The sequence below is a fragment of the Fistularia commersonii genome, chromosome 1, assembly GCF_037954325.1.
Source record: "Fistularia commersonii isolate RoL2024-O1a breed Wild chromosome 1, RoL_Fcom_v1.0, whole genome shotgun sequence".
NCBI lineage: Eukaryota > Metazoa > Chordata > Actinopteri > Syngnathiformes > Fistulariidae > Fistularia > Fistularia commersonii.
This window is the reverse complement of record NC_141284.1, coordinates 8,461,911-8,488,219: the sequence shown is the minus strand read 5'-3', so window position 1 is coordinate 8,488,219 and position 26,309 is coordinate 8,461,911. Positions and strand designations below refer to the sequence as shown.

At 45.3% G+C, this 26,309-nt stretch overlaps 1 pseudogene; it reads left to right on the top strand.

Moving 5' to 3' along the window:
* Window positions 1-25,102, top strand: part of LOC147237289 (glutaredoxin 3-like) — a 94,341-nt pseudogene extending 69,239 nt beyond the window's left edge.
* Window positions 25,103-26,309: the final 1,207 nt, after the last annotated feature.

Below are 26,309 nucleotides of genomic sequence, written 5' to 3'. Positions count from 1 at the left end.
TCTGTCAGCCTGTCCATCCCCATTGCGAACAAGAAGCGTCTCAGAGCTGATCCCTGATGGGGTCCGACCTCCACCTTGAGCCTCTCTGTGACCCTCACAGCACAATGCAGCACTGTGTCACAGCTAGCGTACATGTCACTCCAGACTTCCTCATACAATACCAGAGTTCCTCTCTTGGCAACCTGTCACATGCTTTTTCTAGGTCTCTAAAAATACAGTGCAGCTCCCTCTGGCATTCTCTATATGTCTCTATTAGCATTCTCAAAGCAAATACTGCATCTGTAGTACTCTTTCTAGGCATGAAGCTGTACTGCTATTCACAAATGACTTCCCCTCTCAGTCTAGTTTCCACTACTCTTTCCCATGACTTCATTGCATGACTCATCAACTTTATCCCTCTGTAGTTGCCGCAATTCTGCACATGACCTTATTCTTAAAAATAGGCACCATCACACATCATCTCCATTCTTCAGGCATCTTCTCATTCTCCAAGATCCTGTTGAATAATCAAGTCAGAAAGTCTACCGCTGTCTCACCTAGACAATTCCCACCTCCACAGGTATATCATCAGGACCAACTGGTTTTCCACTCTTCATCCTCTTCAATGCCTTCCTCACTTCACTTTTACGAATCTCTGCTACTTTGTGGTCTGCAATAGTCATGTCTTCTACCCTTGCCTCTCTTTCATTTTCCTCATTCTTCAGCTCTTCAAAGTACTCTTTCCATCTTCCAATCACTCTTCTAGCATCTCTCAATACCTGCTGCACATCATTTCCATCATTATCTCTGTTTCGCCAACCTGTATAGATCATTCTCTCCCTCCTTACTGTCCAACTGAACATACAGGTCATCGTAAGCCCTTTGTTTTGCCTTTGCTACCTCTATCTTTAACTCATGTTGTATCTTCCTGTACTCCTGTCTGTTCTCTTCAGTCCTCTCAGTATCCCACTTCTTCTTTGCTAACCGCTTTCTCTGTGTATAATCCTGCACTTCCTCATTCCACCACCAAGTCTCCTTATCTACTTTCCTTCCAGATGACACACCAAGTACTCTCCTACCTGTCTTCCTGATAACACTAGCTGTTTTCCAATCATCTGGAAGCTCAACCTAATCAGCCTTTCTCAACTCTTCCTTGAAAACCATACAACACTCCTCTGTGTTCAGCTTCCACCACTTTGTCCTCTGCTCTGCCTTTGTCCTCTTGATCTTCTTTGTCACCAGAGTCATCCTACAAACCACCATCCTATGCCAATTGGATACCGTCTCACCGACAACTACTTTGCCGTCACTGATCTCTTTCACGTTACCTCGTGTATACAAGATAGTAGTCTACCTGTGTGCTCCTAACTCAGCTCTTATGAGTTACCCTATGTTCCTGTTTTTTTCTGGAAAACGTTTTCACTACTGCCTTATCCATTCTTTTTGCAAAAGCAACCACAATCTGTCCCTCAGCATTCGTATCCCGTATACCAAATCTGCCCATCATGTCTTCATCCCCTCTATTGCCTTCACCAACATGTCCATTGAAGTCTGGACCAATTACCACTCTCTCATTTCTGGGGATTTCTCATGTCTCATTTCTCTCATTTCTATCACTTCATCCAAGTCATTCCAGAACTTCTCCTTGTCTTCAAATTCACATCCCACCTGCGGGGCATGGCCATTAACAACATTGAGCATCACACCTTCAATTTCCAGTTTCCAACTCATAAGTCTATCTGACATTCTTTTCACTCCCAGAATGTTCCTGACAAACTTCTCCTTCAAGATGACTCCTACTCCATTTCTCTTCTTGTCAGTACCATGACAGTACAACTTAAAGCCTGCTCCTAAGCTTATGGCGTTACTACCTATCCACCTGGTCTCCCGGACACACAGTATATCCACCTTCCTTCTCAGCATCATGTTGACCAACTCTCTACCTTTTCCTGTCATATTCCCAATATTCAAAGGCCCTACTCTCAGTCCCAGGCTCTTTCCTCTTCTCTCCTTGCTTCTGAACACGTCTTCCTCACCTCTTTCTGTGACCTACAGTAGCCCAGTTTCCATTGGTTCTCTGAAGTTCATCAGAACTAATGGCGGTCGTTGTTAAGTGGTCCTCAACCAATCCGGAATGCTCTTGTTATCATGGTCGATTCGCATGTTTGGTTTTGGCAAAATATTTATGCTTGATGCCTTTCCTGGCGCAACCCTCTGCATTTATCTGCGCTTGAGACCGGCTTAGGGAGACACTGCCCCCTCCGAGACTGGCTCGGGGAGACACCGGCCAGTGCCGCCCTGAAGCTGCATTGAGTGAAGATCTCAGCTACAAAACCTTATTCAAGACATGTAGTCACAATCAAAATCTGAATTTCATCTCTTTAAAACTATTAATAGATTCAACGATTATCCATCCATCTATTGTCTGCCTCTTTTCCTGCACTCAGGCTCGCAGGTGATGGTTGAGCCCATTTCAGCTGTCATTGGGCAAGAAGGGGGGTACACCATGGACTGGTTGCCAGTCAGTCGCAGGGTCACATATACAGACAAACATCCATTCACTCATTTGGGGCAATTTTTCCCTACTTTCTTCAAATTAACCTGCTGCATGATTTTGGGCTGTGGGCAGAAACCCACACAGACACAGGGAGGTCATACAAACTCTATCTAGGTTGATAGGTAGAAGGTTGTTGGACTCGAACCAGAGTCCTTTGTGCTCTGAGGCTCAAAACCCTAACCACTGTGCTACTTTGTCACCCTCAAAGGTATATCACAATTTAATTTAGTGCATATAAATCTAAACAGATCAATTGAAACAAACATAAATGAATAAAAACCTAACACCTTGGTCTTCAACACCAATGAATAGTAAGTTAGCAATTCCTTGAATGCACCTTTTAGTGCAACAAGAACACTCTGTCAATCATGTTCCTGGGGTCATTGGGTGTACATCAGCCACCATCACCCAGGCGGCGCAACCAGGGGTGATCAGGTGCACTACCAGGTAGTGCACTACACTGCTGGTCTCCCTTTCTTAAGCAGAGAAACTAGCTTGGTGCCACATCCAAAGAAAGCAATACTACTTACTCTCTGTCGCAAGCCCAGCCACTTATGGTAACTGGGACTTAAATAAGTCCCAATTATAAATATAGTAAATATAAGTAATACATTAGTAGTGGCCAGAGGAAACAGGATAGGATGCCATGCTGGTAAATCCAGGCCCTGAACTTACCAGGAAGTCCTGACTGTCAAGACCCATGTTTGAAAAAGAAGGAACCAGCTCCAAACTGTTCCCAAAAAGTTGAAAGCAAAATGACTTGGTATGCTGAAGTGTCTCTTTTACTGGAACTAAGGGACCAAGCCCAGCTCCTGAAAAACAACCCCACACCGTAATTCCCTCTCTCCAACAAACTTCACACTTAGCACAGTGCAGTCAGACAAGTACCGTTGTCCTTGCAACTATCAAACCCAGCCTCGTCCATCAGCTTGCCAGATTGAGAAGTCTGATTCGTCACTCCAGAGAACGCATTTCCACTGTTCAAGGGTCCACTGTGGGTGTATTTTACAAAACTGCATCTGACGCATGGCATTGCACTTGGTGATGTGTGGCTTGGATGCAGCTGCTTGGCCATGCAAACCCATTCTCTGAAGCTCTATAAGCACTCTTCTTGAGCTAATCTCAAGGTCATATGAAATTTGGAGGTCTGTAGCAAATGACTGCAGAAAGTTGGTGAAATTTGGCTCCTCGCACTCCGCAACTCAGCATCCACTGACGCCGCTCCATCAGTCTACCATGGTTGAGTTGCTGTCGTTCCTAAATACTTCCATGTTCTTATAATACATCTGACAGTTGACTGTGGAATATTTAGGAGTCAGGAAATGTCACGACTGGACTTTTTCCACAGGTGACATCTTATCACAGTTCCATGCTGGAATTCAGAGCTCCTGAGAGTGGCCTAGTCTTTCACAAATGTTTGTAAAACCAGGCTGCGGGCCACGGAAGTGATTGGAACTCTGATTCCAATTATTTGAATGGGTGAGGAAATACGTTTGGCCATATTATGTACATACAGGAGCAACATAATCCCTGAGCACCTTATCCTATCAGTGCCACTGAAAGACCATGGCAAAAGTCGGGGACAGACCTGTTGGTCCTGGAGAATAAAGCATACTTGCTTGTTGTTGATTACTTGTCCAAGTAAGTTGAGATTGCACACCTATCTCACGTCAGGCCCACTGACAACATTGTTCATTTGAAGTTAATCTTCACTTGCCATGGCATCCCAGAGGTCTTGATGTCAGATATTGAGCCAAAATTTTCTGGAAAAGTCTTCACTTCCTTTGCAACTTTACATGGGTTCAGGCACATAACAACAAGCCTGGTATTTCCTCAGAGTAATTGTGAACACGACACTAGTGGGATACACTGCTCCAACAGACTGCACGATTCCAATAACAGTCCTTCCTGGCAATGTGGTGTCATGAGTGGTCGGCTTTTACGCTGTGACAAAAATTTTGGAAGTCATGCCAGCCTTGAATGACACGAGACTGTCACAAAACTCGAGTCCTTTTGACATTGTTGAGTTTCATGAGGCTCGAAAATCAGTCTTGTCCTCCTCAAAAGGTGCAGGTTGTACTTGACATTTCAGTTGAATGGAGCTGTGTTTGGTGCTGTTCTCACTTTGTGTTCACAACGCTGCCCTACACTCACTGTGTTAATGAAGGCATTTGTTTTATTTATTTTCCTCAAGAGGGGGAAAGCTATATATAGAGTTTTTATGAGATTTACAAGTGTGCAGTGCCCACCTGTAGATCATCAAGTCTCATCAGACTGAGGTTAAGAGGTGTCTATTGCCAGCCCTTGCCAGCACCAGAGTGTTAACCTACTGTGGTTACCTCTACCAGTGTCCTGGCCCTAACATTGCTCCCTCTCGGCTTCTTGTGATCAACAACAAACTCTGTGACAATTCAGTTGTCTCTACCCATGACTGGCCTCAAAGGATAACCTTTGGGATAGGATAACCTAGCCCTCCAACGAACTCCATGATCCAACTCTCCATGAATACAGTATTCAGCTGTCTCCTCTCACTCAACTCTCCTCTAACCTTCCTCCACACAGACTTATTCTTCCATATTCCATTCACCCCTTCCTGGCGGATCTTCATCTCCACATTCCCGAGACTCCTGAGACTCCAGAAACAACTGGGACACAGCACAATCAGTCATTCATTTTTGTAATGAAATGCTTTGAGATGTCTTCCCTCCTCAGAGTGCTCTGTATTTGAGTCAGGTACTTGCAAAAAATCATGACAGAACACTCTCAGGAGATCCGTATCTGGACAGTGTTCTCTTATCCACTCATGATACAGTTCTAGGGTCTCAGTGAACAAACCATCTTCTACTGAACCTGAAATTCTTCAACAAAGCGCTAACTCTGAATGGAACATGTTCCATGTGTCCATTGTCGAGGCAGCCGAACAGAGAGTAAGATGGTGAGGTATGCTGTCAAACTGAAGAAGGAGTACTGTAGGTCCATTTTGGCCTGTGGGGTTTTAGAGGCGGTGATAGTACCAGCAGGCCAGGTAGACTGCAGCTTCGAAGGTAAAGGCAAAAACTTGGGTGTGTGAATTTAGTAAGTTCAGCGTCGAGTTTGCTCATGATAGTGAGTGTCAACAATGTTTTGTTTGCTATGTATCATGCAGATGTGACATGACCGACCTCAATTCAGGACGGTGTTGGGTTGGATATGGGAATACTTCAAAGACCTCTCAAATCCCACCAACATACCCTCCAAAATGGAAGTAGAGTCCTAGCACTCTTTCACCTCTGCTGCTGAAACACTAATCCATGCATTCATCACCTCCAGACTCGACTATTGCAATAGTATCTTATATAGCCTCTCCTCTAATGCCCTTCAAAAACTGCAATATGTCCAAAACTCTGCTGCCCGATTACCTACCCACTCCCCTTCCAGAGAACACATCACTCCCATCCTCCATCAACTTCACAGGCTGCCCATCAAACAACGCATTCACCTCAAGATTCTCCTTACCACCTACAAAGCCCTCAATAACCTCGCCCCCCCATATCTCACCGATCTCCTACATCGCCACTCTCCAGCTCGTCGTCTTCACTCCTCGGATACAAACCTCCTCACTCCAATCTTCAAGACCAAGTACCGCACCTTGGGGGACAGAGCCTTCGCCATCGCCGCCCCCACCCTCTGGAACTCCCTCCCCCCAGCCATCTGAGAGTCCAATTCACTGTCATCCTTTAAACAAAACCTAAAGACCCACCTCTTTCTAAACCACTTACAACACCTACAGCGCTTCCCAATAATTGTGTGTATGTCCTGTGTCTTCTGTCTTTCACTTGTAAAGCGTCTTTGAGTACCATGAAAAGCGCTACACAAATCTTATGTGTTATTATTATTATATTATTAGTTGTATATCTGGAACAGTGCCGTCGGACTTGCAAACCTGGGTGATTGTACTCCTCTTTAAAAAGGGGGACTGAAGGATTTTGCCGACTGCATGGTGGGATCACACTCCTCAGCCTGCCTGATAGCATCTTTGTGGGTCCTTGAGACAATGGTCTATTGGATAATTGAACCACAGATTCAGGAGTAGCATTGTGATTAGCTAAGGGATGGCAATGCTTTGTCCTGGTTATGGAAGAGTGAACCAGCTCTACACCCATAGCAGTGTCCTAAAGGGAGCCATGGAATTTGTCCAGCCAGTCTTTGTGGACTCTGAGAAGGCCTTTTAACAGAAAGGATAGCTCTGGGTGTATGGGGTGCCAAGTCCTCTAATACAGGCTGTTCAGTCCTTGTAGGACTAGTGTGGTCTGTATTGTTGGCAGTTAGTTGGATTCATTTTCAGTGAGGGTTGTCAGGGCTGCCCTTTGTTACAAATTTTGTTAAAAACCTTTATGAAGAGACCTTCTAGGCACAACCGGGTAGTGAGAGTATCTGGTTTAGAGGCTTCAGGATTGCATCTCTGCCTTTTGCAGATACTGTGGTTCTGTTGGCTTCATTCAACTGTGATCTCAGCACTTCACTCCCAGGTGTGAAATGGCTCCAATGAAAATAAAACACCCCCTAATTTGAGACAATAGTCACCAGGCAGGAAAGGATAGATTGACTTGGGGATGAGACTTGCCCCAAGTGGAGGGTATCTTGGGGTATTATTAAGTGAAGGAGAGATAGAGCAAGAGATCAACAGGCAGAGTGGGGTGGTGTCTGCTGTGATGCAGACTCTGTATTGATATAATATGGTGAGGAGGAGCAGAGCCAAAAGAAAGGATTCACAATTTACTTGTCAATCTATGTTCCTACCCTCACTCATGGTTGTGAGATTTAGGTGGTCATCCAGGGTGCAAGGAGCTGAAACCAGTTCCTTCTGCCGGATGTATGGACTCTCCCCTAGAGAGAGGATAAGAAGCTCGGCCATCTGGGAGGATCTCAGAGTCAGGCTGTTATTTCAGCATAAAGATGAGCCCTTCAAGTGGCTCGGGCATTAGTCAGGAAGTCTCCTAAACATCTCCCTGGTGTACGTTCCTAAACATCTCCCTGGTGTGATGTTCTGGACACATCCTGCTGGGAAGAGGACTTGATGAGGACAAAGGTCATGCTATGGGATCTAAGTCCCTCAGCTGGTATTTTGAATGCCCTTGGATTACCCCAGAAATGCATTGACAAAAAGTGACATGTCCTCAACTTCTTGCTTAAAAGGTTATTAAAATGAAAACTGGATACTTCAAAAATTTGTAGAAAAGAAAAAACGTTTCATTTTTAGGTTTTTGTGTTGATGTTGAAAAAACAGTCCAAGTTGCAGCCCTTATTCTATATTTCAAATTTAATGACGTGCAAACTTTAATGAAAGGACTTGTATAATTAAGTGTTAGTTGTAAAACATAACTATTTTATGTCGCAATTTTGTATAGTTCACAGTATACAGTTGTAATGTCTACATTGTAGCTTATCTTTTTTTGACAGGGGGAGTCAGGTGGGAGTTTAATTCAACCAAAAGTTTCTGTTACAAATGAATGTTTGTATCAGTTGGTCCTGCCTGTACTCAGAAGACATCGGGTGACTGGGGTCTGGCATCCTGTTGGCTCTGGTCCTATTCAGCACAGAACAAATTTGATTCCAACTGAGCATTTTTACAATGCTGTTCAGACGGTTCCTATCCCTTACAGTGAGGAACCAAATCAGCAAATAAAAGAGAAGGTTAAAACAGACTCAGTTAAACAAGTGGGGCTTAATCAAAGAAGGCTCATAACATGAAAAAAACATGTCTGAATTCCTTTCACCCAGGGCAATTTATAGGAAATTGATTGAATGGTTTATTCACTCTAGCAATTCTTTATGGTATGATTTTAATATGATGGCATAACTAAATTGTCATAAATTCACTTCAATTGTATGAGATAAGTTATGTAAGAAAGTTTTTTTTTTTCTCTCACAGTATACCTGCCAAATATTGCACTTAAGACCATTACCTCATGTGTCACCTTATCTTATCTGTTTCTCCCATTTAAAAAATAAATATTTAAGTTCTTTGAACATCCACTTATTTATTAGTCTCCTCATTAAGCGGGCCATTACATAGGCCTTTCAGCAAGTTACCGGGTTAATGTGTGACTATTCAGAGGCAGGCCCGGGGCAAGATTAAACTAAAACAAAAACTAAAACTAAAACTGTTTTGAATGCGGCATGCTGGGACAAACAGCAGTCACTATGCAGGAGGTCTGACGAGGAAACTCTTACAGAAGCATATTTTGTCTTGCCACCCATGGGCGAGAGTGAGAGAAAATTACGCAGGGAATAAATGGAGCCAAATGAATAAAAAATAACACGTCAAGAACAGCGATGTTTCAATAAAACACAAAAACAGCATAATTTATTTATATTGCTTTGCTCCTTTGGTCAAAAGTGAAAAGAAATAATCTTTCATAGTCCAAATTTCATTTTTTTGGGATAAGATAACTTGGTGAGCAACTTGTGACCTTTGATATGAAAACAAACATATTGTGTTTATTTTTGAACACACTTAGATTTGGACGGTATGATGGTAAAATGGTCAGCACTCTCATCTAAAAGGAATCCTCAGTTCATTCCAGTGGCTGACTGTGTTTTTTTAGTTTTGTTTGCACGTTTTACCTGTGCCAGCATACGTTCCCTCTGGATACTTCTGCTTCATCCAAATGACAAAAAAACATGCATTAGGTCAAGAGATTACTCCATATTCCCTGGAGATATAAAAGAGAAATAATGATTGTGTGTCTCTGTAAGTGGCCCCACATGCACACACAGTTGTGTGTGCAGGGAAACCAGCATAGGTACTAAACTTAATTAATCAATGTATCTCACTGGAAAACATTGGAAATTGCAGTCATTTTATTACAATATTTTTTCTCCTGCCTCTCCTATCGGCTTTTCCCTTCGGGGGTCACCACAGCAAATCAACCTTCTCCATCTAACTCTATTCTCTGTATCCTCCTCTTCTCTGTATCCTCCTCCTCTCTCACACACCAACTACCTTCATATCCTCTCTCACTATGTCCATAGATCTTCTCGATGGTCTTCCTTGAGACCTCCTGACTGGCATCTCCAGTTCCAGCATCCATCTACCAATATATTCACTGTCCCTCTATACATGACAGAATCTCAGTCTGGCTTCTCTGTCCTTCTCTCCAAAACATCTAACATGTAGTGTTCCTCTGCTAGCCTCATTCCTGATCCTATCCATCCTGGTTACTCCCAAAGAGAACCTTAGCATCTTTGTCTTTTTACTTTTTGCTTCACTTCTGGCGCTGGGCCGGGAGGAGACAGTGGGTGAGGAAGGGGAGATACAGACCGTATCTCCCCTCCATTGTGATGGGAAATGTGTGATCACTGGGCAACAAGTTGGAGGAGCTAACAGCACTCACACGGAGCGACGGTGTGTTTCGTGAGGCCTCGGTGTTGTGCTTCACAGAAACGTGGCTGAACAACAACATACCGGACTCTGTGGTGAGTTTACCTGGCTTTCAGTTGGTGCGAGGGGACAGGAGTTGTGCCGGCAGCGGCAAGAAGAAAGGAGGGGGTGTCGCTGTGTTTGTAAACAACAAGTGGTGCAACCCCGGAAACGTTATGGTGAAGGAGCGTGTTTGCTGCCCGGACATCGAACTGTTGGCGGTGAGTCTCCGGCCATACTATCTGCACAGAGAGTTTTCCCACGCCATCATCATCACTGTTTACATCCCACCGTCTGCCGATGCACCGCGGGCTAATGACGTCATCAGCTCTGCGGTCGCGAGACTCCAGATCCGGCACCCCAGTGCCTTCATAGCCATCTCTGGGGATTTCAACCACGCCACCCTGTCATCATCTCTGCCCACTTTCAAACAGTTTGTGGACTGCAAGACAAGAGACAATAAAACTCTTGACCTGCTGTATGTCAATGCCAAGGATGCATACAGCTGCACAGCTCTCCCTGCTCTGGGCAGATCAGACCACAATCTGGTCCACTTGAAGCCTCGCTATGTTCCTGAAGTCCAGCGGCAACCTGTGATCACTAGAACTGTCCGGAGGTGGTCACAGGAGGCAGAACTGACTCTTCAGGGATGCTTCGAGACGACGGACTGAGATGTGCTCTGCGAAGACCAGGGAGACGACATCGGAAAACTCTCTGACTGCATAACTGACAATGTCAACTTCTGCACGGACAACATCATCCCCACCAAGACTGTGCGTTGTTTCTCAAACAGCAAACCCTGGGAGACTAAGGACATTAAGGACACGCTGAACAGGAAGAAGGCGGCATTCAGGAGTGGAGACATAGAGGAACTGAAGAAGGTGCAGACTGAGCTGAGGGAGAAGATCGCAGAGGGAAAGGACAGTTACAGGAGGAAGCTGGAGAGCAAACTCCAGCAGAACAACATGAAGGAGGTGTGGAGTGGGTTGAAAACCATCACTGGCCATGGAAAACAAGGAAGCCAGATGATGGTTGGAGACCTGCAGGAGGCAAACGAACTTAACCTGTTTTTTAACAGATTTGATGAAGGTGCCTCCGCCCACCCTCCGCCCAGCTCCTCTCAGGACTTTCCTTCCCCTGTGCCCTCACCCCTCACTTTAGGGAGCTTTCCCCCTCCCCCACGCACCTCTTCTGCTTCCCTGGACGATGTCTCGTTAACACCTCAGCCCCCCTGCCCCCCAATGGGACTCTCTCCACCCCCTCCTGTCGCCTTCACCGCTGAGGAGGTGAGAAGGGAGTTCAGCCGCCTTCGTCCCAGGAAAGCTGCTGGCCCTGACGGCCTTAGCCCCAGAGTGATGAAAGGATGTGCCTCTCAGCTGTGTGGGATCTTCTCACATCTCTTCAACCTGAGCCTGACCCAGACGGTTGTCCCCGACCGGTGGAAAACCTCATGCCTGGTTCCAGTGCCCAAGGTGAAGCATCCCAGCACACACAGCGACTACAGACCAGTGGCCCTGACATCACACGTCATGAAGTCGCTGGAGAGGCTCGTCCTGAGGCACCTTCGCACAGTCGTCAGACCTTCGCTGGACCCCCTGCAGTTCGCATACCAGCCACGGATAGGAGTGGAAGACGCCATCATCTTCCTGCTGCACAGAATCTACACACACCTAGAGGAGGCAGGAAGCACTGTGAGAGTCATGTTCTTTGACTTCTCCAGTGCTTTTAACACCATTCGACCTGCCCTGCTGAACAGGAAGCTTCTGGACATGCAGGTAGATGCTCCACTCGCGGCCTGGATCAATAACTACCTCACAGGCCGGCCGCAGTACGTGAGGCTGGGGAACATCGCATCAGACAGCATTGTGAGCAGCACAGGGGCGCCGCAGGGGACAGTCCTGTCTCCCTTCCTGTTCACGCTCTACACCTCAGACTTCAGGTTCTCCTCGCAGTCCTGCCACCTGCAGAAATTCTCAGATGACTCTGCCATCGTGGGCTGCATCAACGGAGGCAAGGAGGAGGAGTACAGGAGCGTGGTGGACAGGTTTGTGGAGTGGTGTGGACTGAACCACCTCCAGCTCAATGTCACAAAGACAAAGGAGCTGGTGGTGGATTTCAGGAAACAGAGGACCCATCCAACCCCAGTCACCATCAGGGGTACAGAGGTGGACATTGTGGACAGTTATAAGTACCTGGGTGTCCACTTGGACAATGGACTGGACTGTTGACACCAACGCCATCTTCAAGAAGGGTCAGAGCCGCCTGTTCTTCCTCAGGAGGCTCAGATCTTTCAATGTCTGCAGGACCATGCTGCAGATGTTCTACCACTCGGTGGTGTCCAGCATCATCTTCTACGCTGTTGTGTGCTGGGGCAGCAGGCTCAAGACAGCTGACGCTAACAGACTCAACAAGCTCATCAGGAGAGTGAAAAGAGTGGAACAGACTTTTTAATTCCTCTCCATTCAGCCGCCGGCAACCATATATTTCATTTCACTGTGCAATATGCAGACCTGTGCAATACTTCATTTCATAACAGCTACACTGTGCAATTTTTCCTTTTTATCTTACTATTGTGCACTCCTTACCTCACTTGTTACTAAGACACTTATAGTTTTTATCACTTGTTTTCTTAGACACTTTATAGTTTCACTGAGACACTTCTATAGTTTATGGTTTATTTTTATTTCTAATTCTGCCTTTTCTTTTTATAATTTATTACTGTTATATTTTCTGTAACTCTGGCACAACAATTTCCTTCGGGATTAATAAAGTTGTTCTTATCTTCATCTCTGCGACACCTACCTCTGCCTCCTGTCTTTTTGTCATTGTAACTGTTTCTAGGCCATACAGTATCGCTGATCTCAGCAAAATTTTGTACACCTCTCCTTTCATTCTGGCTGATCATCTTCTATCACACAGTACCCCTGACACTTTTCTCCAACCTGCATGAACCCGTCTCTTCACCTCTTTTCCAAACTTTCCATTGCTCTGGACTGTTGACCCCAAGTACATGAAATCCTCCAACCTCTTGATCTCCACTCCCTGTAGCCTCACCGTTCTACCCAGGTTCCTCTCATTCACACACATATACTCTGTCTTGCTGCGACTGACCTTCTTTCCTCCCCTTTCCCGAGCATACCTCCACCTCTCTAGATTTTCCTTTACCTGTTTTCTGCTCTCACTACAGATCACAATGTCATCTGCAAACATCATGGTCCATGTAGATTCATTTCTAACCTCATCTGTCAGCCTGTCCATCATAATTGCGAACAAGAAGCGGCTCAGAGCTGATTCCTGAAGAAGTCCCACCTCCAACTTGAACTTCTCTGTTAGCTCTACAGCACACCGCACCGCATGTGCTCTGCGAAGACCAGGGAGACGACGTGTATGCTAGCTGTCTCACAGCTAGCATACACGTCCTGCACCAGTTAAACATACTTCTCTTCCACTGCAGACTTCCTCATGCAATACCAGAGCTCCTCTCCTTGCCTGGACACCTCCACAGCCATATCATCAGGACCAACAGCCTTTCCACTCTTCAAAGCCTTCCTCACTTCACTTTTACTAATCTCTGCTACTTTGTGGTCTACAATAGTCACCTCTTCTACTCTTGCCTTTCTTTCATTGTCCACATTCATCAGCTCTTCAAAGTACTCTTTCTATCTTCCCATCACTCCTCTACTATCTGTCAATACATTTCCCTCTCTGTCCTTGGTCACCCAGACCTGTTGTACATCCTTTCCATCATTATCTCTCTTTTCTGGCTACACTCTCACCTGCAACTACTTTGCAGACACTGATCTCTTTCAGGTTACCTCGTGTATATAAGATGTAGTCTACCTGTGTGCTCCTGACTCTGCTCTTATAAGTTACCCTATGTTCCTGTCTTTTCTGGAAAAAGGTGTTCACTGCGGCCATTTCTATAATTTTTGCAAAATCTACCACCATCTGTCCTTCTGTGTTCCTATCCTGTATACCAAATCTGCCCATCGCTTCTTCATCATCTCTATTGCCTGCACCAACATGCCCTTTGAAGTCTGCACCACTCTCTCATCTCTGGGGATATTCTGCATCACTTCATCTAACTCATTCCAGAACTTCTCCTTCTCCTCAAACTCACATCCCACCTCCGAGGCATGGCCACCAACGTCACTGAGCATTAGAACTTTAATTTCTAGTTTCAGACTCATAAGTCTATTAGACATTCTTTTCACCTAACAAACTCCTCCTTCAAGATAACTCCTACTCCATTTCTCTATTATCAATATTTTTATTGTTGCGCTGCAGTTCAAAACGAATTTCCCCTATGGGGGTCATAAAGCAATATCTTATCGTATCTTCTTCCTCAACCAACTCAGGGCAACCAACCAAAGAGCTGTCAAAGGACACCAGAAACAAAATTGTAGACCTTCACTGGGCTGGGAAGACTGAATCTGCAATATGTAAGCAGCTTGGTGTGAAGAAATCAACTGTTGGAGCAATCATAAGAAAATGGAAGACATACAAGACCACTGAAAGTCTCCCTCGATCTGGGGCTTTACGCAAGATCTCTCCCTGTGGGATCAAAATGATCACAAGAATAGTGAACAAAAATCCCAGAGCCACACAGGGGGACCTAGTGAATGACCTGCAGAGAGCTGGGACCAAAGTAACAAAGGCTACCATCAGTTACACACGATGTGAGCAGGGACTCAAATCCTGCAGTGCCAGATGTGTCCCCCTGTCAGGGTGTCACACCTGGGTTAAATTCGTAATCAGCGCCAGCTGCAGCAGTGGACGCTAATCAAGATCCCTATAAAGGGCAGCGGCACGCGCTGGGGGATTGTGGTTGCCCAACATCCGTGACCACTGTGGAGCCCCGTGACCCCTGGTTCATCCGGACCTGGCGAGAACCCCGTTATGACTGGACCCAGCTGGCCGGTGTAACGTTGAACCCTGACCTTGTGAGGCCTCCTGGCGGACCACCAGACCCCGAGTGTAGACCAGGACCCCCCTGGTGGACCACCGGACCCTGACCCTGTGAGAGCCCCCTCTGGACCACCTGACCCTGTGAGAGCCCCCTGTGGACCTTCGGACCCTGACCATGAGACCCCCTGGTGGACCTTTGGACCCTGACCCTGGGAGAGCCCCCTCTGGACCTTCGGACCCTGACCCCGTGAGACCCCCTGGTGGACCACTGGACCCCGAGTGTAGACCGGGACCACCTGACCCTGGGAGAGCCCCCTGGTGGACCTTTGGACCCCGACCCTGCGAGAGCCCCCTTTGGAGCCCGAGTGTAGATCGGTACCCCCTGGTGGACCACCGGACCCTGACCCTGCGAGAGCCCCCTTTGGACCGTGACATGTGAGACCCCCCTGGTGGACCTTCGGACCCCGACCCTGCGAGAGCCCCCTCTGGACCTTCGGACCCTGACCCTGTGAGATCCCCTGGTGGACCTTCGGACCCTGACCCCTGGTGGACCACCGGACCCCGACCCTTCCTGAGATCCTGCCGTGACCCTTCCTGCCTGGGGCCCGTCTTGCAACCCTGCCTTCCTGAGACGCCCTGCCTGCAACTCCCCCTGGGACCCAGTCTGGGGAGACCCAGCCTTGTGCGACTCTGTCTCGGGGCCAGGGAATTGCCAGCGACACCCTACCTGCCTAAAATAAAGAGCTCAGACCCTGATTTCAGCCTTGAAGGTGTGGTTCCCTTCCCTTGCCCCCGCGACCCTTGACACCCCCTGCTTAAGCCAGTACATGTCCGGGCCTGTCTGAAGTTTGCTAGAGTGCTTTTGGATGATTCAGAAGAGGATTGGGAGAATGTCCTATGGTCTGACGAAACCAAAATAGAACTTTTTGGTAAAAAATCAACTTGTGTTTGGAGGAGAAAGAATGCTGACTTGCATCAAAATAACACCATACCTACTATGAACCATGAAGGTGGAAACATCATGCTTTGGGGCTTTTTTTCTACAAAGGGTAGTTGAGAGTCCGTGTTTCCCAGCAACGGCCCCAAAACATCACTGCTCTAGAGGTGATCTTAGAGGAATGGGCCAAAAACCAGTAACAGTGTGTGAAAACCTTTTGAAGACATACAGAAAACATTTGACCTCTGTCATTGCCAACAAAGGGTATAACAAAGTATTGAGATGAACTTTTGGTATTGACTAAATACTTATTTTCCACCCTAATTAGCAAATATATTCTTTAAAAATGAGACCATGTGATTTTTCTGGATTTTTTTTTTCTCATTCTGTCTTTCATAGTTGAAGTGTACCTATGATGAAAATTCCGAGCCTCTCATCTTTTTAAGTAGGAGAACTTGCACAATTAGTGGTTGACAAAATACTTGTTTGCCCCACTGTACATGATTTTTATCCGAGGATAAAACTGATTTGTACTGCAACTGGACAGCAGTTGGGCTTTTGGAATTGAGCAACCTACTTACTCACACATTACATTAGGATTATTTGTGATTACCTCTGTACATGCACAAATACTCATGCATGAAAACACACACAACCGCATCCACACACATCCCCTCTGTCATCAAACAAAAATCCAAACACATGTTCAAACACACACTTTCACTATTATTACTTGCTCACACATGCACAAACATGCAGATAAAATCACAACCTTGGAGTATCAAGGGGGCTCCCTCTCCTGTCTGAATCCTCTGTCTCTATATTTTTCTGCCTGTCTACCCCTCTCGTCAGTGGGCGAGAGAGAGACAGATCGACATTCAGTCTGTCTCTCTTTCCTCTTACCCACTCTTTCACTCACTGACACATACACTCACCAACACACAGACAGTTAGTATTCCAGTCCAGGCTCTGCTTACTGCTGAGCAAAATTCAAAACTTTATTAAAATGAACTGGCTTTTTTTTTTTTTTCTTTTTCTTTATGTGTGTTGCCATTGTGCTGCTTTTAGCTGCATACCAATGGCACCAGAGGCCATATGCATTCATGTTCATCAGAGCTCCCAACAGAGATTTTTTTTTTTTTACTCACTGAAGTCTCACGAAAACACTCACACAAAGAAGCCCCGGATTTGGTATGAAGCAACATAAGCTCTAGAAAGTTATCCCAGTTCCCCAGTGTATGGTCAATAAGATAACGTGCTGGTCCATGGGAGCTCCTTCCATACAGTTATGGGGGCCCTGTTGCAGTTCTACAGAGGATATTAGCGGCTGGTCTGAAGCTTCACCCTGACAAATGCTGCTTGGCCATTTCCATCCTTTTTGCAAGGTTTACCAAATCCTACCTCACTGTGCTCCTATCCTTCATACCTTACCTTCCGAACAGTCCTTCATTAACTATTGCCTGCATCAACATAACATGATGGCTGAAATGTGATTGGTTAAATGCTTTAATATGAAAATGCACGTCTGGAAGCAGCACAACCAAGGGAATTATTTAATAAGTATTCATGGACAAAATGTAATTGACATCTGTGATTCAGATATTTTCTTAGGCCAGCAGAGAAGGCCTTGCAGGCCCTGACGGCTCAGCACTGCTCAAACTGCCTCAGCCGCCTTCCAGAGAGACCAAGCATGTGATTGATGACCTGTACTGTGGGCCGGATACAGCAGCTGTTTGAAGACTGCACAAAGACCAGCCTGGTTCAGCATGTCAGGGGCGGAGATGGATCATATGGGTTCTACTAATGTCATAGCAGAGCCCATATGATCCATCTACTGTTTACCAAGCGGTCTGCAGCTGAACAGAAGATAAAAGAAATCGGGAAGCCCGGAACCATAATGCCGTCAACCAGTCCAGCTGTTCCGATAAAGAAAAAGAACCAATCTTGGTGCTTCTGTGTTGATCACCTACTAAAAGAGTCACCAATAAGAATACCTAGCCCCAGCCATGGGTGGATGAGGCCCAGAACTACATCACTGATTTCTACTGGATAAGCTCCCTCAACCTAAGGAGTGGCTATTGACAGGTGGAGTTGGCACCAGAGGCATGCCCCAAGATATTTTTTTTTCAATATGTCATGGTCTGTGGCAGTTCAGGGTGATGCCTTTTGGGCTTTGCAATGCTCCTGCCACCTTTGAATATCTTACACATAACTGTCGGGGTTAAAACTCACCAGAAATGGAATCTGAAAAGGCAACTGACTGCCTATTCCAATTCCAACTCAGGGGAGTTCCCTGAAATCTTACATTTTCTCACTAAACGACAACCACATAATGACACAGAAGACAACATAATAAGCTCTTTCAGCCAAATTGCTGCACAGCTTCATATACAGCAGCATAACAAAGCCCTTTCAGCTTAGGTGCTCTCCCCCACCCCTTGCAGTCTGAAATCTATAAGAACTGAAGAAGTCTCTTGGATAAGGAGTGACACTTCTTTAAGGACAGAAATTAAGTCCAGTTGCCTTGATCAGATTTGACAATGAACATACCGTATTTTTCGGACTGTAAGTCGCACTTTTTTATATGGTTTAGCCGGTCCTGTGACTAATATATTTAAGTATACACAGTCATTTTACATGCTTGTTATTTTCATACAGACAGCCATGAGTGTACGCTCTAGGCTGGTTTGCCAGTACACGGAAACTTAAAGATTGCACAACTTATACATTTCAACTTAGAAAGACAACTGAGAAAGACTGAACACCCAGGTAGTTGCCAAGGTGATGAATATAAATGACTTTAGGGGAGGACGCTCTCGGTGTTATTGTTTCTTGCTATGCAACTGCCTCTCTATTAGAGCATGGACAAAGATGTCCAAAAAACAGCCACGCAGAAGAGGAAGTAGTGCACCTCCTACCTCCGGAGTTGGTGGAGTTGCTCAGAAGTGACACAAAGGATGAAAAATGTTATGGATTTGGTAATTTGGAGTGAAATGCAGCCTCAGGGCGGCAATGGCCCGTGCCCGTTATCTTGTATGAGGAGTTTCTTAGGAACGTCACAGAGGTGAAAAGAATGTCAGATAGACTTGTGAGTCTGAAACTAGAAATTGAAGGTGTGATGCTCAGTGTTGTTAGTGGCTATACCCCGCAGGCGGGATGTGAATTTGAAGGGAAGGAGAAGTTCTGGAATGAGTTAGATGAAATGATGCAGAATATTCCCAGAAATGAGAGAGTGGTATTTGGTCCAGACTTCAATGGACATGTTGATGAAGGCAATAGAGGGAATGAAGAAGTGATGGCCGGATTTGGTATACAGGATAGGAATGCAGAGGGACAGATGGTGGTAGATTTTGGAAAAAGGATGGAAATTGCTGTAGTGAACACTCTTTTCCAGAAAAAAACAGGACCATAGGGTAACTTATAAGAACGGAGGTAGGAGTATGCAGGTAGACTACATCTTGTATAGACGAAGTCACCTGAAAGAGATCAGTAACTGCAAAGTAATTGTAGATGAGAGTGTAGCCAGACTTCATGGGATGGTGGTTTGTAGGATGACTCTGGTGACAAGGAAGATCAAGAGGATAAAGGCAGAGCAAAGGAAAAAGTGGTGGAAGCTGAAAAGGAAGGAGTGTTGTATGGTTTTCAGGGGGGAGTTGAGAAAGGGTCTGGGTGGTCAGGGTGAGCCTCCAGATGATTGGACAACTACAGCTAGTGTTATCAGGGAGACAGGTAGAAGTGTACTTGGTGTGTCTTCTGGAAGGAAAGTAGATAAGGAGACTTGGTGGTGGAATGAGGAAGTGCAGGAGTATACACAGAGAAAGAGGTTAGCAAAGAAGAAGTGGGATACTGAGAGGAATGAAGAGAACAGACGGGAGTATAGGGAGATATAACATAAGGTAAAGATAGAGGTAAAAGGGAAAAGAAAGACTGTACGATGACCTGTATGCTCGGCTGGACAGTAAGGAGGGAGAGAATGATCTATACAGGTTGGCGAAACAGAGAGATAATGATGGAAATGATGTATAGCAGGCCCGGGGGATTAAGGACAGAGAGGGAAATGTATTGACAGATGCTAGAAGAGTGATGGGAAGATGGAAAGAGTACTTTGAAGAGCTGATGAAAGTGGAAAATGAAAGAGAGGCAAGGGTAGAAGACGTGACTATTGTAGACCACAAAGGAGAACAAATTAGTAAAAGTGAAGTGAGCAAGGCATTGAAGAGAATAAAGAATGGAAAAGCAGTTGGTCCTTATGATATACCTGTGGAAGTGTGGAAGTGTCTAGGAGAGGCAACGGTAGATTTTCTGACTAGTTTATTCAACAGGATCTTAGAGACTGAGACGATGCCAGAAGAATGGAGAAGAAGTGTGATGGTGCCTATTTTTAAGAATAAAGGGGATGTGCAGAATAGCGGCAACTATAGAGGGATAAAGTTGATGAGCCATACAATGAAATTATGGGAAAGTGTATTGGAAACTAGACAGAGAGCAAAAGTCGGAATTTGTGAACAGCAGTTTGGCCTCACGCCTAGAAAGAGTACTACAGATGCAGTATTTGCGTTGAGAAAGCTAATAGAGAAGTACATGAAGGCCAGAGGGAGCTGCATGGTGTTTTTGTAGACCTAGAAAAAGCATGCCAAGAGAGGAGCTCTGGTATTGTATGAGGAAGTCTGGAGTGGCAGAGAAGTATGTTAAACTGGTGCAGGGCATGTGTGGTAGCTTTGAGACAGTGGTACGGTGTGCTGTTGGGGTAACAGAGAAGTTCAGGTTGAGGTGGCACTCCATCAGGAATCAGCTCAGAGCCCCTTCTTGTTCGCAATGGTGATGGACAGGCTGACAGATGAGGTTTGACAGGAATCTCCATGGACCATGATGTTTGTGGATGACATTGCGATCTGCAGTGAGAGCAGAAAACAGGTAGAGGACAATCTAGAGAGGTGGAGATATGCTCTGGAAAGGAGAGGGATGAAAAATAGTCGCAGCAAGACAGAATATATGTGTGTGAATGAGAGGAACTTGGGTGTAACGGTGAGGCTACAGGGAGTGGAGATCAAGAAGCTGGAGGATTTCAGGTACTTGGGGTCAACAGTCCAGAGCAACGGAGAGTGTGGAAAAGAGGTGAAGAGACGGGTCAAATCAGGTTGGAATGGGTCAGTGTGATAGAGTGAGTGTGATAGAAGTGTGATAGAAGTGTGATAGAAGACTATCGGCCAGAATAAAAGGCAAGGTGTACAAGACAGTGGTGAGACCAGCGATACTGTATGGCCTAGAAACTGTTACAATGACCAAAAGACAGCAGGCAGAACTAGAGGTTGCAGAGATGAAGATGTTGAGGTTTTCTTTTGGAGTGACCAGGATGGAAAGGATCAGGAATGAGTCTATCAGAGGAACAGCACATGTTAGATGTTTTGGAGAGAGGGTCAGAGAGGCCAGACTGAGATGGTTTGGTCATGTACAGAGGAGGGATAGAGAATATATTGGTCGATGGATGCTGGAATTGGAGCTGCCAGGCAGTAGGTCTCGAGGAAGACCAAAGAGAAGATATATTGACATAGTGAGAGAGGATTTGAAGGCAGTTGGTGTAAGAGAGGAGGATACAGAGCATAGGGTTAGATGGAGAAAGTAGATCCACTGTGGTGACCCCTGAAGGGAAAAGCTGAAAGAAGAAAAAGAAGACTGTATTTTTCAGCACATCTTTTTTGGCCAGTTAGCCTTAGTATTTTGCTTACGGAAATTCTCAAGTTGTTTCTTAGTATCTAGAGATTCTTAAATTGGTAATTTGCTCATTTTCAGTTTTTGTGAGGTCCATGCTTGATCTTTTTCCTATTGAGATATTCTGTTTACCTTATTATAGAATCATTTGTTACTCTCCTGTGAGTTGTGTGCTCAGGATCTGTATTGCTTGTTATTTGGGGTTGTCATGACATTTCTTATCAGCTTTTTTCAAATAAGATTCACCTACTTTCCTAAGTGACATTAGACTAATGGTGTCATGTATGTTCCTTGGGTCACATCATTCTCAATGGGCAGAATGTTTTCATTCATCTCTTGACTGGCTTTGATTTATTACCTGGCCATGATTGAAAAGTTAATTTCATCCTGAAAGTTCCCACTCTGTGTGCAGGCCAACCACGCTATTGGTTGGGCTGCACAAAGTAGCTGTGGGATCCTCCCCAGTATGGTTGTGTAAGAAAACATTTGGCATTCATCCAATACTGGTATCTTTGAGGTGTCATTGAACGCTTTAGTCACTTTTGAGAACTCTCTCCAAATTAATTCATTAACATTTAAGGATATCAGAGTACCCCGAAGGTCATTTTTTACCCAAGGCGCAATTGCTGAGAGCGACTTGACTCATTATTTGCTTTTCTTTTCTCTTGATGACATTTCACCTCTTGTCCAAGAGCTTTCATCATAACAAAAATCAAAAATCGTATTCTTTATTAACCTGTAATCAGACTTATTTTTGTCAACGTATTTGTGCAACACTCAAGCGTTTCAACAAGTTTATTTCTTCTTGTAATTTTGCCATTTCTGGCCATTTTGTTTCTGCTTTTGTTGCATTTATATAAGGTCTGTTCAGTGTTTTGAACAACAGAAATACATCACCCATTGATGGTTGATAATTTGACAAAACGGTTGATAAAATGAAAATTTTTATCCAGCTGAAAGCAATTTGTAAGCTAAAATTTGGTATATGAATATCAATAACATGAAAACAACATTAGGGTATCTCTGCCCTTAAGATACATACATTAACAAAGTGAAAAAGTGGTAGTGGGTGTGATAATTAAGGAATAACCAGGAAATCTTGGTGGAAAATGTAAGTCTTAGTTCGCCTTTTCTATATGCCCCTATTCTGTTTTGCAGGACGCAGCCATACAACTTCTAGGCTTTGTAGTTTAACCAAGTCTAAGTTACCTGTGACAACAAAGGCATGCTCATGCACACACAAGTGAACACACATTGTCACAGTGTAAAAAGCAAAACAAACAACCTACATTTTCTGAGGACTAACTAATATATGTTGCGCTTTCCCCCAGGAGCACAGACGCAGGTTCTTGTGGTCAGTGAGCACAGTGAAAGGGTATTTTGCTCCCTCAAGCCAGTGGCGCCACTCTTCCAAAGCCAGCTTGATGGCCAGGAGCTCTCTATTCCCAATATCATAATTGCTCTCTGTGGAACTCATCTTTTTCGAAAGCACAGGGCTGGAGACAGGCCAGCTTTCCATGTGGTTGGACAGGACGGCTCCCACCCCAGGAGTCGAAACGTCGACCTCCACCATGAAGGGAAGATCTGGGTCAGGGTGGCACAGCAGAGGAGTGGTCGTGAAGGCCTTCTTGAGATCCGCGAAGGCTTGTGTAGCGGCTGGATTCCATAGCAGGTGTTTTGGTTTGCTGCGCAACAGGGAGGTGAGCTGCGTAGCTAGTCGGCTGAAGTTTTCAATGAACCATCGGTAGAAATTGGCCATCCCCAGAAACCTCTGGAGTTGCTTGATGATCTGAGGTTGAGGCCACGAGTGGACGGCACTGACCTTGTCTACATCCATACTCACTCCCTGAGGATGGAGGTTGTAGCCGAGGAACTGGACTGTGGACTGATGAAACAGGCATTTCTCTGCCTTGAGAAACAGCTGGTGTTCCCAAAGCCTGGTGAGAACCTGGGTGACGTGGCGAATGTGGCTGGACAGATCTGGGGAGTGGATCTGGATGTCATCTGTGTAAACGACCACAAATTTCAGGAGGAAGTCTCGGAATATTTCATTCATGAAGTCTTGGAACACGGAAGGGGCATTGGCTAGGCCATATGGCATGACCTTGTACTCCCAGTGACCAGTTGGGGTTACGAAGGCATACTCCGTGATGGGCTGTTTTCCCTGGCAGAGGGCGTAAAGCCGGGCCTGAAGGGACGAATCACCCTCTGGAATGCTGAAGATTTCCTTGAATTGTTCCATGAAGTGCTGAGCCATTTCTGTCACCGTGCCCGGGGAATTCCAAATTGCCTCCGCCTACTGGAGTGCTCTGCCCAACAGGAGGGAGATGATGTAGGCAATTTTGGACCTCTCCGTGGGGAACCGAGCGGGCTGCATCTCGAACATCAGCGTACATTGGAGAAGAAAGCCCTTACAGCTTTCTGGGGAGCCGGAGTAAGTGGCCAGGCTGGCCACCAGAGCAGCATGGATGAACTGGGGAGGCTGAGGTGCTGGAGAGTTTGTAGGCTGGTCTGGTCATCTGTTCCGCTTTCCCCCAGGAGCGCAGTCACAGTTTGAAGAAATCCTCGCCGTGGCTGGAAAATGCCTGACTGTGGTACATTTCCACGCGGCTTGGGCACCACAATGCGGCATCATGAATGAAGCAATGGCTGAACTTGCCAAGGAACATGCGAACGTCACGTTTGGAAGCTGGAAGCGGAAGCGGTGCCGGAGGTCTCACAGAAGTACAAGATCGCATCGGTACCCACGTTCATTTTCTTCAAGGGGGTGAGAAAGTGGACCGGCTAGACGGGGCCCACGCTCACCAAATAGGTGCAGCGGTTGGCGGTGAGCGGAAGTTTGGGTGGGACCGGGGAAAGTTCCCCCACCGACCTGAACCAGCAGTTGAACAAGCTGATCAACGCAGCGCCGTGCATGCTCTTCATGAAGGGTACACTGCAGGAGCCCAGCTGTGGCTTTAGCAGGCAGATAGTGGCCCTGCTGAAGGAACACAGCATTCAGTTCAGCAGCTTTGACATATTGTTCGACGAGGAAGTACACCAGGGGCTGAAGATGTACTCCAACTGGCCCACCTATCCTCAGCTATACGCAAATGGAGAATTGGTGGGAGGATTGGACATTGTGAAGGAGCTTGCAGAGACAGGGGAGGTGGAGAACACCTGCCCAAAGGCCGAAACCTCGGAGCACCGGCTGAAGACCCTCATCAACAAGAGCCCAGTCATGCTTTTCTTGAGGGGCAATAAAGAGGAAGTGAAATGTGGCTTTAGCAGGCAGATTGTGGGGATTTTGAATGGCACTGGAGTGGATTATGACACCTTCGATATCCTCAAGGACGAAGAGTGCGTCAGTGTCTAAAGACCTACTAAAATTGGCCCACCTATCCCCAGCTGTATGTAAAGGGAGACCTGATAGGCGGTTTGGACATAGTCAAAGAGATGCAAGAAAGTGGACACCTGGGATCAATACTGAAGGGGGAGTAGCAGGTTGAAAGGTCAAGCGTTTGAAGAAGGAGTTTATGTTGTCATAGACTCTTCTTTGTATGGAAATGGTCCAGATTGAGAAAACATTAAACCAACCTGCAAATCTACTAACCTGCGTCTGTGCTCCTGGGGGAAAGCGTAACACTATACTCCTCAACTGATAAAACTTGTGCATATTCAGCATTTTTTTCATTCTGAGCTCTGTAACTGAGTCGTCACTCAGCTATGGACACCCTGAGCTCATTAAAATTAAAGATATACACAATATGCCTCATTGTGACTGTTAGCTTGTAATATAACCAAGAAATTTGTGAGATGGTACAGCTGTGCTCTTATCCCTCATCCGTGAAAAATACAAATATCTGAACCTGTTGGCACAATAACTGGTTACTGGGTGACATTGTTTTACATCATCTTTAATAAAGATAATGAAGTATTAGCTACTGTTAACTGTTTGATTGATTAGGACCCTGATTAGGACCCTGTCACTAAAAAGGTGATTTGTTTTTCACCTATTCTCTGCTATTATTACAACTTATTCTGTCAAAACCAATACTTGCACAATGTGAGTTACAGTAAATAAATTGATTAATTAATCACAATAAATAAAAACATTCATGCATGCATAAAAAAAAACCACACAAAATGATAGACCACAACATGTATCTATCTGGTCTTTATGACTGCCTTTCAGTTTCATATACATTTGGAAATACAAAAGATTAAACAAAAAAGGTAAAAAGGGAAATCAATTTAACCTGATTATTGAAATGCTATTTGACACTTACAATTGGATATGCTGAGTATCAATAAATTAACAGACTTTGGGAGAATTTTGATGTAAGGTCCGGGTGGAACTTAAATTGCTCAGGATAAGAGGAGGAAACACAGATTTTCATTTTAAAAGAGTTACTGTGAAAAAACACATTGCAAGATGACACAATTTATATGCAAACGCAAAAGATGGATTTTTACAGGTGGATATACAGTAAAATGTGAATTATCTTATAGTTGACACTTCTCTATCGCTGCTGTAAATTTACTGTATTTCTCAGGGGAGAGTTTTGAGATTCCTAAGGAAGGCATGCCATTTCACATGGCTTAGCTAGAGCATTCAAGTGATTCACCAGAGGGATCTTGGGAATTTTATCAGCAATAGGTCTCAAATTCACATAGTATGTAGTGCCAAGAACATCCTGAGTCCTATATGACAGACAACAAATTTGTAGTATTGACCCTGAGTGTAAATGTACTTGGGATTAATGCAGCTACAGCTGAAAGGTGACCACCCCTCCTTTAAAGTAGAACAATATTACTAATTGTAATCCTGAGTATTA